At 47.2% G+C, this 14,725-nt stretch overlaps 1 protein-coding gene across 1 annotated transcript in view; it reads right to left on the reverse strand.

Moving 5' to 3' along the window:
• The window catches only part of LOC139254271 (electrogenic aspartate/glutamate antiporter SLC25A12, mitochondrial-like), a 169,748-nt gene that overhangs the window by 111,880 nt on the left and 43,143 nt on the right, over nt 1-14,725 (reverse strand). The window lies entirely within an intron of this gene.

Genomic DNA, 14,725 nt, shown 5'->3' on the forward strand with positions numbered 1-14,725 from the left:
TTATTAAGAAACTCTAGAGTGAGGAACAGGCCTTGAGGGCCGGCTTATATACAGTGCCCCCAACAGATGCTGGGATCCCTTGGCACTTCAGGGGATGCGCTCCCTGGTTGTGGAACATGGGCGTGCATGCAGGTACACATCACTCCCTCCCCAAAGTCAAAGTGAAAACTATTTACAAGGTGAGGCGGTCGGGAGCCTTTCTTTCCTTGGTGGACCGCCTCGGTACAAATGTCTGTTCTGGTGTGTTGGCTATGCCCTCATTGGGCTGGCGTGTTGTTGGCCCTGCAGTGCTGCTGGGTGAGCCTGGCCTTGCTGGGCTGTTGGGCGTGATGGGTTCAATTTCCTGGTCAGGGGTGGTGTCGTTGATCCTTTGGGTGTGTGTTGTGGGCTCGAAAAAGGTGGTGTCTGCTGTGGGTTGTTCAGGGCAGTCTGTGAACCGCAGCCTCGTTTGGTCCAAGTGCTTTCTGCAAATTTGTCCATTGTCTAGTTTGACTACAAACACCTTACTCCCTTCTTTAGCCATCACCGTTGCTGCGATCCATTTGGGACCATGTCCATAGTTTAGCACATACACAGGGTCATTCAGATCAATTTCCCATGACACAGTGGCGCGACCATCGTTTACATTTTGTTGCTGCCGCCTGCTCTCTACCTGATCATGCACATTGGGGTGAACCAGCAAGAGTCTGGTTTTAAGTGTCCTTTTCAAGAGTAGCTCAACCAGGGGCACCCCTCTGAGCAAGTGGGGTCTCGTGCGGTAGCTGAGCAGTACTCGGGACAAGCGGGCTTGGAGTGAGCCTTCTGTGACTCATTTAAGACTCTGTTCGATTGTTTGTACTGGCCGCTCTGCCTGCCCATTGGAGGCTGGTTTAAACGGGGCCGAGGTGACATGTTTGATCCCATTGCGGGTCATGAATTCTTTAAATTCGGCACTGGTGAAACATGGCCCGTTGTCACTGACCAGTATGACAGGCAGGCCGTGGGTGGCAAACATGGCCCTCAGGCTTTCAATGGTGGCGGTGGCGGTGCTTCCCGACATTATTTCACATTCAATCCATTTTGAAAAAGCATCCACCACCACCAGGAACATTTTACTGAGAAACGGGCCCGCATAGTCGACATGGATCCTCGACCATGGCCTGGAGGGCCAGGACCACAATCTTAGTGGTGCCTCTCTGGGCGTGTTGCTCAACTGAGCACACACGTTTCATTGCCGTACACAGGACTCTAAGTCAGAGTCAATACCGGGCCACGTGGGATCTGGCTATCGCTTTCATCATTATTATACCCGGGTGTGTGCTGTGGAGATCCGAAATGAACGTCTCCCTGCCCTTTTTGGGTAGCACTACGTGGTTACCCCACAACAGGCAGTCTGCCTGAATGGACAACTCGTCCTTTTGCCGCTGGAACGGCTTGATTAGCTCTTGCATTTCAAGGGGGATGCTGATCCAGCTCCCAAGTAGTACACAGTTTTTTTTTACTGAGGACAACAGAGAATCTTGGCTGGTCCAAGTCCTAATCTGACGGGCCATGACAGGTGATTTATCATTTTCAAACGCTTCCATGACCATCAACAAGTCTGCGGGCTGCGCCACCATCAACAAGTTTGCAGGCTGCGCCAAGTTTGCAGGTGGGCAATGGTAGCAGACCAAGAGCATCCGCACAGTTCTCGGTGCCTGGCCTGTGGCGGATGGTATAGTTATACGCTGATAGCGCAAGTGCCCACCTTTGTATGCGGGCTGAGGCATGAGTATTTATCCCCGTGTTTTCAGCGAACAGGGATATGAGGGGCTTGTGATCGATTTCCAGCTCAAATTTGAGGCCAAACAGGTACTGATGCATTTTCTTTACACCGAACACACACGCTAATGCCTCTTTCAATTATGCTGTAGGCCCTCTCGGCCTTGGACAAGCTCCTGGAGGCATAGGCAACAGGTTGCAACTTCCCCGCAACGTTAGCTTGTTGTAATACACACCCGACTCCGTATGACGACACATCACATGCTAGCATAAGTCTTTTACATGGGTTATACAATACAAGCAGCTTGTTGGAGCATAAAATGTTTCTAGCTTTCTCAAAAGAAATTCCTTGTTTTTTTCCCCATACCCAGTTCTCACCTTTACGCAATAACACATATAGGGGCTCTAAGAGGGTGCTTAACCTTGGTTGAAAGTTACCAAAATAGTCGAGGAGTCCCAGGAACGACCGCAGCTCCGTGATGTTCTGTGGTCTGGGCGCGTTCCTGATAGCCTCTGTCTTGGCGTCTGTGGGCCGAATGCCGGCGGCCGCGATCTTTCTCCCCAAAACCTCTATTTCTGTTGCCATGAAGACGCATTTCGACCTCTTCAGCCGCAGCCCTACGCGATCCAGTCGCTGGAGGACCTCCAGGTTTTGTGGGCGCTCGACGGTGTCCCGACCCATGACCAATACGTCGTCTTGAAAAACCACCGTGCGTGGTACCGACTTGAGTAGGCTCTCCATGTTTCTCTGGAAGATCGCTGCAGCCGACCGAATTCCAAACGGGTATCTGTTGTAGATGAACAGTCCCTTGTGCGTATTGATGCAGGTGAGGCCCTTCGAAGACTCCTCCAGCTCCTGCGTCATGTAGGCTGAAGTCAGATCGAGCTTGGTGAATGTCGTGTCTCCTGCCAGCGTCGCAAATAGGTCGTCTGCCTTAGGTAGCGGGTATTGGTCCTGTAGCGAGAAACGATTAATAGTTACTTTATAATCGCCGCATATCCTGACCGTGCGATCACTTTTGAATACTGGAACAATCGTGCTGGCCCACTTGCTGAATTCCACTGGGGAGATGATGCCCTCGTGTTGCAGCCTGTCCAGCTCAATTTCCACTCTCTCCCTCATCATGTGAGGTACCGCTCGCACCTTGTGGTGAATGGGTCGTGCCTCTGGGACCAAGTGGATTCGCACCTTCGCCCCGGAAAAATTTCCAATGCCTAGCTCAAAAAGGGAAGGAAATTTGTTAAGAACCTGGGTACACGAGGCCTCATCGATATGTGATAGCGCTCGGATGTCATCCCAGTTCCAGCAGATTTTGCCCAGCCAGCTCCTTCCAAGCAGTGTGGGGCTATCGCCTGGGACAATCCAGAGTGGCAGTTCGTGCACCGTGCCCTCGTAGGTGACCTTGACCATGGCGCTGCCCAGGACAGTGATAAGCTCTTTGGTGTACATTCTCAGTTTCGTGTGGATGGGGCTCAAGGCTGGTCTGAGTGCCTTGTTGCACCACAGCCTGTCAAACATCTTTTTACTCATGATGGATTGGCTAGCGCCAATGTCCAGTTCCATGGCTACGGGTAAGCCATTCAATTTTACATTTAGCATTATAGGTGGACATTTCGTCGAAAATGTGTGCACCCCGTGTACTTCAGCATCTGCCTCCTCTGAGGCTCGAAATTGCTTTGATCCATCATGGACCGATCTTCCTCTGCCACGTTTTGCAGGTTTTGCAGAGCTTTCAGCTCGTCTGCAAGCTCATTGGAGATGCCCCATTGTTCCACAGTTCTTGCAAACATACCCTTTGAAGCGGCATGAATAGGCTGAATGGAAGCCTCCATAATGCCAAGGTGTGAATTGCCTTGCATTCATCCTTTGTTGCGGACTCTGAGTCATCTGGGTCACCCGAGGCCTGCTGGCAGTTGCAGGCTCGTGATTTCTGCCCTGTACATTTCTGCTTGCAAACACAGTTCCAGTTAATTTATGAACATTGTTAGCACTTGTGTGCTGAGAGATTTGTTTGGTGTTATCACTGGTGGACATAAATGCCTGTTCTATCGCAATGGCCTTACTGAGGGTCGGTGTCTCTACAGTCAAAAGTTTTCATAGGATGGTTTCGTGGCCAATGTCCAGTACAAAAAAGTCTCTGAGCATCTGCTCCAGGTAGCCATCAAACTCACATTGTCCTGCAAGTTACCTTAGCTCGGCGACGTAGCTCATCACTTCCTGACCTTCAGATCGCTGGCACGTGTACAACCGATACCTCGCCATCAGCACGCTCTCCCTCGGGTTAATATGCTCCCGAACCAGTGTACACAGCTCCTCATACGACTTATTTGTGGGTTTCACCGGAGCCAGAAGATTCTTCATGAGACTGTAGGTCAGTGCCCCGCAGACCGAGAGGAGGACCGCTCTCCTTTTTGCAGCGCTTCCTTCTCCATCCAGCTCGTTGGCTACTAAGTACTGGTCTCGCCGTTCGACATAAGCTTCCCAGTCCTCGCCTCAGTCTTTATTAAGGCACTCCAGAGTGAGGAACAGGCCTTGGGGGCCGGTTTATATACAGTGCTCCCAAGGGATGCTGGGATCCCTTGGGACTTCAGGGGATGCGATCCCTGGTGGTGGAACATGGGAGTGCATGCTTTACAGATACACAACAATTTCCAAGTGTGTACACCTGAAATTGGAAGCTGAAGAAAACGTGAGATACTGGTTAGTTTTTGTTTCTTGCTGGTTCATGAATGATTGCTTTTTATGCCAGTTGAAGAGTTTAATTGCTTAGTTTACTGCTGGATACTTATTTAATGGTGTTTTTTTTATTTATTCTTTGGTGTTGGAGCACTAGGATAATATTGATAGGAGAATTGAGGAGGGCATTGTTGGGTATAGGAATACTGAAAGGGAATCCCATGGTTGGAAACAGTGGGAAAGAGGGAGGAAAGCACTGTAAAGAATTTAAAGTCAGTTCCCGGCTTGCGGTCAGGAACGTGGTGATGGAAGAATTTGTCGGGGTGTGGTAATTTGGGCACGTAATTGGCTAAGGGATGACCTGGACTTGGGTATAGGCAGTGCAATTTTGAAGTTTGCAGATGATAAAAAAAACTTCCACCCCAATGGATAACGAAGTCCTTTCCTTTTTTAAATCTTCTCAGTCGGAAATTAATGAAAACGTACATTCCCATACCTTTTCACTCTCCTCCCTCCCTCTCACTACCTTTCACTCTGACCAACCCATGCCTTTCCAACTGCCACGCAGAATCTTACAAGACAGGAGGCGGCATTCGGCTCATCGTGGCTGTACTGACCCGAGCTTTTTCCCCATAAGCCTGCAAATTAGTCCTCTTCAAGAACATGTCCAATTGCCCAATTGCCTTTTAAAACTTCCTATGGAATCCGCTTCCACCACTCTTTCAGGTCGTGCCTTCCAGATCTTAACCATCCTCTGTGTAAAAAGAATTCTCATTCCCTCCAGTTCTATTGGCAATTATTTTAAATCTGGGACGTCTGGCTATTGACCCACTTGCCAGAGCCAAGTGTTTCTCCCCACTCGCTCTATCAAAACCAGTCATAATTTTGAATACCTCTACAAGGTCTCCCCTTAACCATTGCCTCTCAAAGGAGAGCAATCCTAGCTTCTCCAATCTCTCCACATATCTGAACTCCCGCATCACTGGTATCATCCAGGTAAACTATTTCTGTACCCTCTCCAAGCTTTGACATTCTTTCTAAAGTATGGTGCCCAGAAAGATACACCATACACCGGCTGAGGCCTAACCAATGATTTGTAAAGGTTTAGCAAAACTTCCTTGTCCTTCTACCTTCAAAGATGTGAATATGCATGGCCAGATCCCTCTGCTCTTACATTCCCCTCAAAATAGTATAATTTAAGATTATACTGCCTCTCCTGGTTGTTCCTCCCAAAGTGCATCACTTCAAATTAATCACATTAAACTGCATCTACCATGTGTCTGCCCATTTTGCCAGTCTGTCTATGTCTGCTACTGAAGTCTGCTACTATCCTGCTCACTATTTACTATATTGCCAGTTTTTTTTATCATCTGCAAACTTCAAAATTGTACTGCCTATACCAAAGTCCAGGTCATTTATATATAAGCAACAGTCTTAATATCGACCGCTGGGGGATCTCACTGCAATAGTTCTCTCCAGGCAGAGAAACATCCATTCACCACTACTCTATGCCTCCTATCCCTTAGCCAATGACATGCCCAAATTACCATACCGACAAATTCTTCCATCATCACATTTCTGACAACCAGGGAACTGACTTTAAATTCATTACAGTGCTTTCCTTCCAAGTTCCCAACCATGAGATTCCCTTCCAGTACTCCTATACTCAACAATGCCCTCCTCAATGCTCCCATCATTATCCTAGTACTCCAAAGAATAAATAAAAAGCATCAATAAACAAGTAACCAGCAGTAAACCAAGCAATTCATCTCTTCAACTGGCATAAAAGCAATCATTCATGAACCAGCAAGAAACAAAAACTAACCAGTTTCACAAATATTTTCTTCACTGTATTCAACTTCCAATTTCAAGTGTACACACTTTGAAATAACATTTATAATATACACACATGAAAATCTTAAGACAATTCCAGAAAAAAATCACTAAACGCATATAGTTAGTTGGTCATATAGTGCTCAAGATCTCTGCATAAAATTTCCCCAGCAATGGCCTGTACTTTTTCCAGTCCTGGGGGCTAACAACATCGAGCTTGCAACATTCAGTCTATTTAAAAAAGGGCAATTTTTATCCTTTTTCCAAATACACATAGGGCTGCATTTTCATGAAATACCACTAGCACTGGCTTTTCGGTGTTATTTCGGAGGTTTTATAGATCGGGTTTTTTTTTTAAAACCACCGAAATACCGCTGTGACTGAATGCCGTTTGGTCAAAAGTTGACCGGTGGTGGTATTTTTAGTCGTGCGAGACTGGTTCTTTTGGTGCTGAAAAGGAATGGACATTCTGCGCATGCGCGTTATTTTTTCCTCTCCCAATTTTTTTCTCCCCGTGATTCATGTCAGAGGTCGCCCTCGCATGCGCAGAGCACCATTTTGGAGAGAGAGAGAGAGAGGTACTGCAAAAAGAATAGGAGGCACAACTATAGGAGATCGAGAGATATAAAAACAGATAAAAGTGGCTAATAGGCGACATAAGGAGAGAGAAAAAAATAAAAGTATAAAAATGCAGCAAGCAGAATTAGGGAGGCAGAGGACGTGGAAATTCAGCCTGGATGCCCAAGATGCACTGTTGGCAGCAGTGGAGGCCAGATGGGGACAATTGTTTCGGGGTGGACGAGCAAACCTCTCCACCCCCACCCGCCCCCCCCCCAGCTGAAGGCAGGAGAATCGGGACTGCCATATCTGAGGACGTGTCTTCGGCAGATCACATCCACCAGGTCCCCCAGCAGTGCAGGAAGAGGTGGAATGAACTTTGTGCGTCCGTGAGTGAGTGCAATATTTTTATTCATGCACTCCTCGATTACTTACAATGTAAATCTGACACATGATGTAGGTAGGCTTAGTGTTGCACCTTATTTGCCATGAATGATCTTATTAAGATGGCTTTCTGAGATGCTAAAAGATGTTTCTACACTCCGATGTCTTCCTTATGAACCACTTGCAGCTTAATGGGATATTAAACAAAGGATTGTATTAAATACACACAGTATGTTACAAGTGCTTTGATGGCTATGTGTGTGTGACACAAGAGCAGAAGGGCAATTCGGTTAAGCATTGCTATTTTCATTTTTGCAGAAGAAACTGGTTCACAATCGTGCCGAGCAGCGACACATGGGGGTGGTCCACCCAGCATCCAACCATTATCAGAGGTGGAGGAATGTGTGGCAGATAGGTGCCCACAACAGAACAGCTCCCCGTGATCAGACGACTTCAGCTGAGGACAAGTCCTGCAAAATCCCCAGGCTGTGTTGGGGTCATGTAATATAATGCTGGGGTCATGTAATGTAATGGCATGTAGTGTCCGTGGACTCGGGTTAGGGTAATTTCATGTAGTGTCCTTCGACCACATATAATGCAGTAGTGGTGGTCCTTCAAATAAGCCTGTGCAATGTGACTGTACTCATGTCATCCGGCCCCCTCCCCTGCTGCTAACCACTCGGATGTTGTTTTCTATTTCCAGATGAAGAGCCGCCATTCCACCACGGAAGGCTCCACCTCCAACTCATACCTTTGCACTTGGGTCACCGAGGAGGAAAAGGAAGAGTTGGATGAGGAGTGCCAAGAGGACCCTATGGAGGGGATGGGCGTTGTTAGAGTCAGTGAGGGTGGAGGTGGTGGCGGAGGAGTTGTTGGTGGAGGGAGAGGTGGGAATGGTGGGGTTGGACGAGTCAGCACATATTTTAGCTGGGACCACTACTCCCTCGGAGGGATCCACATTCCAAGGTTCCCCTGCCTCAGATGCTGCAGGACCGAGTGGTGTGTAGTAATGCAACCAGAGACTAGAAGGCCATATGCAACCTCTGCGGAGATGGAGTTGTCAAAGCCGGTCTGCTGCTGACAGACAGGCAGGCGCTAACCTGGACATGTTGGGACCGTCAAGGGATAGCATCGCACTTGGTCGCGAGCTACTCCATGATGGAATTTCCTGCAACATCATCGCGCTATCAGCCAGACAAGAAGCAAACCTGTCCCTTGTTGTTGCTGCGAGCCAGGAATGCACCGAGGCGGTGGGAATTGATGGTCTTGAATGTTGGCACCGCAGACCCCAGTGTCATACCGCCCAGACCAACAGCACCCGTGAGCGGGGAGGAAGAACAACAGCCTCCCCGCTCAGAAGCCGGTCCTTCCATACACCGAGCTTCTCTAGGTGATCCACACATGGTGTCGTCAGTGTCTATCTCCCACCACAGCAGCACTCTGGATGCCTTGCTGCACAACGTCCCGGTCCCAATGCAGCTAGAGGTAGTGGTGGCGGGAAGAAAGGGGGAGGGGGGTGGGGGGCCTAAGATCAGGAGGGAAAGGCGGAGGTGGAGGGAGAGGTGGACGCAGTTAAAATAGGTGCAGCGGGGGACCTGCGATTAAACACCAGTGGCAGGTCGGGGCCATAAAAGGCAAGCGGTCCTTGGACAGCGTGGCGGCATACCACTACAGAGAGCAGTGCAAGCTCGTGCAAGAGGGCGATGGCAGTGAAGAGGGCAACTGGATTGGACATTACCATAATCCAGGTCAGTAATTGGAGCATGGGTAGGTACAGCAGGAGCGGCGAGGTCAGGGTGCAGGAGCGGCAAATGATCATGGAGCGACGTGATTGGGGCCCAGGAGAGGCTGAGTTCAGGGCGCAGAAGAGACAAGGGCTCTAGGGCAGCACGGGCCAGCCCACACTGCGATGTGTGCGCGCACTAGGTCCGTGCAGCAGAGTTGGTCTCCAGTCGTCTTGGTTAATCCTCGCCACTGGACCAAGACCTAGCTCTGTCAAGCCTGTGTGGTGGCCAGTGTGCAACGGCCACCACAAGTTCAAAAAATCCGTGCACAGGCATCTTCCACCCTTCAACATGTAGTTTGGGAACTGGAATATCAGGTCCTTCATTGAAACACCGGTGAACTCATCCCTTCTTGATGTGGAAGCAAGTCATCCTTGAGCGCCTAAGAAGAGTGGGGAGCTGTTGGCTGTTGTCTTTGTTGTTGGTTTTATAGTTATGTTTTTATATTGCTCATGTTGAATATACAAAAAATAATTTTAAATCAAAGAATTATTTATTTAAAACGTTCCAAAGGATCCCCGCCTCCGCCTCCAAGGCTGCAGGACCGAGTGGTGTGCAGCAACGCACCCAGAGACTAGAAGGCCATATGCCATCTCTTCACTGAGCCACAGGTAATTTTCATACTTGACAAAGGCAAGCATTGTCATCGTGCTCTTGCTTATTTTTGTTCTTGTTCTTATTCATCATCGGTGATTCATCTTTAATCGGTGATTTTTGTACACTGGCAAGAATTGTCATCTTATTCTTGTTCATCGTCACTCCCTCCGTCAGCGCCTTCAGCACCTCCATTCTCTGCCTGCCACACACAGCTCATTTTTCTTGGAGCTGCGGCACACGACGATGGGGTACCCGTCTCGTATTTGGTCGCCATTGAACATTGCAATGACACACTGGGCATATCAGCGGTTGGTGTACTTAGTGTATTGTAAACCCTTGGTTCTCACCACTGAACGTCATCATGAGTCGGAACTCGTAGAGTTTACCGGCTGACTGAAACAACAAAATTAGCTTGTCCTCGTAGAGGTCCTAGGCTATCCTGCAAATGAAGTCCTCAGACCTAGTCAGGGGTGGCGGCCAGTCCAACTTGCTGAATAAATGATGACAACTACAGTACAACTTCTTCAACTTGTATGTGTAAATAAATACAATGAAAGAAGGTGCCAGGGGCAGGGGTGTTGGCTGTTGCCTTTGTTGTTGCTGCTGTAGTTGTTGTGTTTTATATTGTTAATCTATTGTTCTTGTTGAATATACAAAAAATAATTTTAATTGGAAGAATTATTTATTTAAAATGTTTTCAAAATTTTCAAGTTTTACATTTAACTTTTTATAAATCGTTTTGTTCAACTTAACTATTCTTGTACAGTGTCGCATTTTTAGAATAAGAGGAGTAATAGTTCACATGGTGGGATACAGTGGGAAGGCAAAGGTGAAACGTAACTCTCACTGTTCAACCAAAGCACTGATTTATAAGCTGCTGACGTAAGACTTTTGCAATGGTGTTAGCTCCTCGAGGTCTCCACTGCGGTGGGGGTGTTGGCATGGGTTCATCGCCAGGCTTCCCCTTCCTCCTCCTTATCCCCTCCCTTCTGAGGTGGTCCTGCAGTCCCCAGTGACATTTCCTGTCCCCTCATGATGACTAAGTTGTGTAGTTGCAGCACACCACAATGAACTCAGCGACCTGCTCAGGGTGATATTGCAGGCTGCCTCCAGAATGGTCCAGACATCGGAAGCACAGCTTGAGCACTCCAATTGTCTTTTCGACGATGTTGCGTGTGGCTATATGGCTGTCACTGTAGCGATGCTCGGCTTCTGTCTGAAGGTTCCGGAGGGGGGTCATGAGCCAGGTGGCGAGGCTGTAATCTTTGTCTCCCAGCATCCAGCTGTGACCTTGTGGCTGACACGTCAGAGACAGTGCTCTCACGCAAGATGAAAGCATCATGGATGCTCCCTGGAAACTGGGCACTGACTGCCATGATGCACTGCGTATGGTCGCAGACGACCTGTACGTTCAGGGAGTGGAATCCCTTTCGGTTTCGGTAAACCTGTGGATTATCTAAAGGTGCTCACAGGGCGATGTGCATAGTCAATAGCACCCTGAACCTTGGGGAAGCCAACAATTCGTGCAAAACCCACAGCCCTCTCACTGTGCCTCCCTTGTCTTTGGGAAGTTTATAAAGTCCATCCTGCATGCGTACAGTGTAGCAGTCACCTGGTGAATGCAGTGATGTGTAGCATGCTGAGAGATGCAGCATATGTCCCCAGCTGATGCCTGAAAGGAGCCGGAGGCATAGAAGTCAAGTGCCACAGTCACCTTGACCACGACAGTCAGTGCAGTCCTGTTGGTGCTGGTGGGCTGCAGGTCTGCCTTAATGAGCTGGCATATCTCTGACCACCTCTTTTTGAAAGCGCAGCCTTCTAAGGCACTGTGGCTCAGACAGGTGCAGGTATGAGTGCTTCTTCCTGAAAAGTCGTTGGGGGTAAAGGCCTCCTCTCCTTAGTCCGTGAGCTCTTTTATAGGTTCATAATGTTCTTCTTCCAGCTCTGTTCTACATAAGATAAGTAGTCAGCAATATTGGCAGAGATTTTTTAGGCCCCATTCCTTTAAATGTCCTCAAATAGCATTACAATCGAACTATGAACTCACAAAGGTGTCATAAAGCTAACTGTAAAACTCAGCCTTCTCTCATATGGAATGAACTGGAGCTCCGTTTTATTTTTAATGGCGTGGTTACCGCTGGGTCCGAACAGGTATTTTAGGCCAGTGGTAAAAATGGTGGTATTGATGAATTTACCACCGGTGGTAATTTTCAGCGGTATTTTGGAGTTGCATCCCAATTGACGTCATAAAAACGGTTAAAAAATAAGGCCGATGGTATTTTTTTTTCAGCCGGCAAATAATCAGATAATCAGCGGTATTTCGGTGGTAATCAGTGATGAATTTACCGCCGGCGGTAAATGGTCGGTAAATGGGTGGAAAGATGATGAAATTTCAACCCATAGGAACTGGATTGGATTTCCAAAATTCATGTCTAGGGGTTATAAAATGCCAAGTTTAGTTGGCCTCTGAAACTTGTTCCATACCCAGTCCAAAGTATCCTCAAGCCAACTGCAACTATACTCCAGGCAAAAGTGATTCAAATAGGAAGTGAGCGCTTTTGTAATGTCACATTTACTGTGGCAAATTTCCACATCATATTTTTTTTAATATAATTGATTTGCACTTAGGAGCCAAAAATAAAAATACCAAAAATTCTCTCCCCCCCCCTCCCCCCTCCCCCTCACTCCCGCCACCAATGGTCTGCAGGTCTGACATAGACAAGGTCTACCTCAGTAGCTTCTGGCCCCAGTATTAATAAATCTTGGTATCTCCTTCCAAATGGTCCCAGGATTTCCACCTAGTGTTCCTAGACCCCTAAACAGCCCTCTCTCACCTGTACTCACAATCCCAGGAGTTAAACCTTCAGCAGTTCTGGCACAACAAAATCCCCCCACCAATGCTTCAGACATTGTCACCTCCTCACCCTGCTGTCACCAGCCCAGCACCCCACCCCACCCTCCCACCCTTCTCTCCCTCCCAAGTAATCCCTAATGTTTGTAAACCCGAGGAACCTCCCATATACCAGTGTTACCATAACCTGAGAGCTTCCCTCTGCATCGCAGACTTCTACACCCCAGTGCTACCATGCCCCCACCACCCAAGTTTGACAGAATCTCTCCGCTCCAGAGCCAGAAACCCTTCACAGTCCTGCCACTTCCTACAACCCTCCTACCCAGTGCTGAAATAACAGTACCTTCCCCACTTCAATTCTCCCAGATCCCATAACTTTCCAGTATTAATAAATCTTGGTATCTCCTTCCAAATGGTCCCAGGATTTCCACCTAGTGTTCCTAGACCCCTAAACAGCCCTCTCTCACCTGTACTCACCGTAAAAAATCTGGGACAATCTCACCCACTGCTGTCAGACCCAGGAATCACTCAGAAACTCCACTTCCAGTGCTATAAAATTTCCAATTCTACAATACACCTAATCTTGAACACCCCCCAAATGCTAACTGAGGTTTCAAAGTAAAAATAAATGGCAATTAAAGCAGCCATCTGTTTACCATTCCTGGGAGACAGAGATAGTGTGGAAAATGTTAACTTATTTACATAAGAACATAAGAAATAGGAGCAGGGGTAGGTCATATGGCCTCTCGAATCTGCTCTACCATTTAATACGATCATGGACTCAGGTCCACTTCCTTGCCCGCTCGAAGGAAAACAGTATTTAAATATTTTCCAGGAACTAATTACTAAAAACTTAATTCAACAGAAAATCAAAGCAATATTTTAAAAGTCTTTCATCTGCCACTTTTGTCACAATTCCTAGTATCACATAGTCCAAAGTTTACATCACACATCACCATTTGGCACAAGCATCATATTCACAAAATAGTAACAAATCACAACGGACGAAGGCAGCCCTCTTTTTGTTTACCAATTGAAAAGGACAGGTCAGCCAACTGACTCAACCAGCAGCAGACACTGTACTTTGTCATCAGTGTATCTATTTTCTGTTCTTTTTATCTTGCTTTGACTGAACCCATAAACCCTTCTCCAGCAGCTGCAGAATGCTGCAACACCACAGCAGCACAGCAACAGACTTGGCCCAAGATCAGCCTTAGCCTCAGTGAATCTATTACATTCTAATAGTGCTCGACTAGCAGCAATTTTTAAACAAACCAAGGTCTTGGATTAACAATTCAGCTCATTTTACTGCACTCATTTACTCCCACACCTTTTTTGTTGTTGGACGCTTCTAAAGCAAAACACTTTGCACCGTTGAACTATTTTGCTCTATGTACTCCCCCCGTTGCACATCCCCCAGCCTTGTCCACCTTCAAAAAAATTGCAATTGACTAAATTGTTACTAGCCACAATCTTAATTAATAATAAAAACAGAAAATGACGGAAATCTCAGCGGGTCAGGCAGCATCTGTGGAGAGAAACCGAGTTAACGTCTCGGGTCGATGACCCTTGGTCAGAACTGGCAAATGTTCAAAATGAACAAATTCTTGAGGAACACTGAAAGGGGAGGGGAGGAAAGAACAAAATGGAAGGTCTGTGATAGGGTGGAAGACAGGAGAGATTAGAGACACTAAAGGGATGATGGGCTGACTTGAGATGGTAATAGCAGAAGATTAGAAAAAGATTCGTTTGGATAGGGTGTGAATGGCAGGATAATTACCAGCTGCCATAGGAAACAGAGAGAGAAAAAAAAACATCAGAGCAAAATATTGGCAGAGGTTAAGGTCTGAAATTGTTGAGTCCAGAAGGCTGTAAAGTGCCTAAACAAAATATGAGGTGCTGTTCCTCAAGCTTGTGTTGAGCTTCATTGGAACAGTGCAGGAGTCAGAGGATGGAGATATCAGAGTGGGAGTGAGGAATTAAAGTGACAGGTGACCGGAAGCATGAGGTCACGCTTACTGAACGGGGGTGTTCCGAAAAGCAGTCACCCAATCTGCATTTGGTCTCCCCAATGTAGAGGGGACCACATCATGAGCAGCAAATACAGTATACTAAATTGAAAGTAGTACAAGTAAATCTTAATTAAAGCAGACTTATTTATGAAAAATAAACAGTTTTAAGAACTAGCACAATTACCACACACTCAGAACAGAATGACCAATGGGAACGAAATGGTGAAATAGGCAGTGTATTCAATTAGTGATTACCTACACAATTCACTCACAGCTTCAGCAGTTGTAT

Source organism: Pristiophorus japonicus, chromosome 3 (assembly GCF_044704955.1).
Source record: "Pristiophorus japonicus isolate sPriJap1 chromosome 3, sPriJap1.hap1, whole genome shotgun sequence".
In the NCBI taxonomy this organism is placed as follows: Eukaryota; Metazoa; Chordata; class Chondrichthyes; family Pristiophoridae; genus Pristiophorus; species Pristiophorus japonicus.